We start from the raw sequence: 2,897 nt of genomic DNA on the forward strand, positions 1-2,897 counted from the left end.
CGTGAAAATCAGGAAAGTTTACAATATGTATTTTGCTCCTGAAATATTATTATACGCTTGTGTTTTATAGGGAAATAATATTGAAAAATAATGTTGATAGAAATTATGACCAGATGTCCTGATTTACAAGGACATATGTCCTAATTGTTTGTGTTATGTTCCGATTATTCATGCCCAAAACCAAAAATTCGCGTTTTTATTGTAGAGGCTAAAATTTGTTTCACAATTCTTGAGGGCCCGCAGCAGGCCGTAGTGAAAATTATAAAATTAATAATAAATAATAAAATAAATTATTAATTAATTATCGCTTGAGCTGAGCAAATAAAATTTGTGGGTTGACATCCGAAAAAAAGTAAAAAAAAATGTTGAAGTTGGATTCTGTTCCCTTTTTTGATTTAAAAAAACAAAATTTTGAAAGTTCCAAAAAATTTTCCTATTGCTTCGAAAATTGTAGCGAATTGTTTTATGTACAGTTTTTGTTATAGTAAATAATAATGAAAAATGATAAATTAAAAACATGTTTTTTGCTTAATTTAGATTTTTTTGGAAATAGCAAAAAAACATGTTTTTTGGATTTACATATGCACACATCTTTGAAAAAGTAGAATATGTGGACCCGAAAATTTCTTCAGCTTGAATCAAAGAAACATAGGTGTTGTTTTGTTTTTTTGAAAAAAAAATTTTAGTGATGTTTCCAGTGTTTTTTCGTAACCTTTTGCGTTTCAAAGCTTAGCCTTAGCAGGTTGTCAAAATCGCACAAGAATGTAAAATTTACCATTTTCGAACGCTGGAAATATCACTAAATTTTTATTTTCGAAGAAACAAAATAAGGGTATGGTTCACAAGCAAAAACCGTGCATTAAAAAATTAGCCATACTTTTCGAAGCAATAGGGAAATTTTTTAGAGTTTTTAAAAATTTGAATGTTCAAATAAAAACAGTTAATAAACCCGTGTTTGGTTAAATATATCTTCATTGATTGAAACGTCAACTATTATTTCAATATTTCGAACATTAATCTTCTTGGTGAAAAAATAATCTTTTTGGTTGACATTTAATTTCTTTGGTTAAAAATGTAACTATTTTGTTAAACGTTCATGTTTATGGTTGAATATTAATTTTTTAACTGTAAATATAACTATTCCTCTTTGGGTAAACATTGTTTCATTTTTAGTAGAAAATTTGTGTACGTTGTTCGATATTCGTCTTTTTGGTAGAAAATTAATCTTCATGGTTGAAAATTCATTTTTTGGTCAAGATTCCTCTTTTTATTTGAACATTTATTTCTTTGCTTAACAATTAAACTCTGTTGTTGAAAATTCATATATTTTCTTAAACATTGATCTTTTTTGATAGAAAATTATCATTATTAGTTGAAAATTGATGTTTTTGGATAAACATTAATTTGTTTGTTTTATCATTCTCACGTAAAGAAAAATTGATAATAGTCAGGGAACAATCAGGGAAAGTTAGGTAATATCGAGATTAGCGTTTTGTAACAACCCGACTTTTTAAAAAACGCGCCTTAAGTTTAATTTGATAGGTCCCTAGCCTAACGTGTACCTGATTACCTTTTTCCACATTTTGGCTTTATACCTTTTAAAATTCTTGCGTGCAAACCACTTTATTATTAGGTTGTTCTGATAACCTTGTAACACACAATTTATTGCACTCAGTAAAGTTAGTTAAAAGATGGAGAATCCTTTATATTCCCATTATTTTTTAGTTCCAAATAATTTTTAAAAACCTTAAAGTTACTTGTTTTATTAATTTTATTGTGTATAAAAACAAAAATTAATCTGAATTTACCAAGTCCGAAATTTTGCCTCTAAAGTAGGTTTAATTTTTATTTCGACTCGTAACAATATTTTTAATATCATAAATTAAATATTCACCATTAGATTTAAAAGAATTAAAATTTTAATTGAATAATTCCTGCATTTTGTCTTTCATCCTTATTAACTTTCATTTTCAATAACAAAATTGAATACTATTTTGACATTCAATAATTGAATCATTTAAAATTAAAGAGATAAGAGATGAACTAATATGGAAAAAAATGAGAAATCAATTTAAATAATATTTCAAAAAGTATGTTACGAAACATATCAATGAATTTTACCAAGGTTAATTTTGATGACTGAAATATTTCACAAATTGTTTGTCAAGATTATTACTTTTGAAAGTGTGGTAAATGTTTATCTATGATTTATCTGCTGCGTAATGAAAAGTAGAATAATTTTTAATTTCCTCAAGGTAAAGTAAGTTTTAATAATTAAATGGATTAATTTCCATGCAAATTTTGACGTCAAATTTGATGAATTTCTATCAAAATTTCTAAGAGTTATTCCAAAATATTAATGGACAATTTGGACAAAAGTTACTTTGAAATTTTAATGCATTTTGGGATCCGTGACAAAAAGTACAAACGACAATGAGAGTCGCGCTCCGTGAAAATGCCCGCGAATCAGAGAGCGACTGACTTCATCGCAGTGGATGTATGCATGAGCATGCCTCTACTCGCTCTCTGATTCGCGGGCCTTTTTAACGGAGCGCGACTCTCATTGGGCAGGCGCTTTGTCGTTTGGGATTTTTGTCACGGATCCGCATCTTGGACTTTGAATAGTTTTTTGTAATGGTAATTTCTGTATGAATTTTTACGAAAACTTTTATAAATTTCCGTTACTAAGAATTTATACGAAAATATCTACTATTTATAGTTACTAAATAAAACGTATTTCTTAAAACATACAAAACGTTTAATTGTGATTATTATTATTATTACACCATTAAGCCATTTCCCTTTCGGGGTAGGCGTGACTCACTCGGCAGGGGAAAGGAGTAGTGTGTGGAAGGGATACAGATTTTTCAGATTGATCCAGAATTCTCGTGCTATTT

The 2,897-nt window shown here is 28.2% G+C and overlaps 1 protein-coding gene across 2 annotated transcripts in view; it reads right to left on the reverse strand.

Moving 5' to 3' along the window:
* Positions 1–2,897, reverse strand: part of LOC117179638 (plancitoxin-1-like) — a 9,335-nt gene that overhangs the window by 5,944 nt on the left and 494 nt on the right. The gene's annotated exons all lie outside the window — the stretch shown is intronic.

The sequence above is a fragment of the Belonocnema kinseyi genome, chromosome 9 (assembly GCF_010883055.1).
Source record: "Belonocnema kinseyi isolate 2016_QV_RU_SX_M_011 chromosome 9, B_treatae_v1, whole genome shotgun sequence".
In the NCBI taxonomy this organism is placed as follows: Eukaryota; Metazoa; Arthropoda; class Insecta; order Hymenoptera; family Cynipidae; genus Belonocnema; species Belonocnema kinseyi.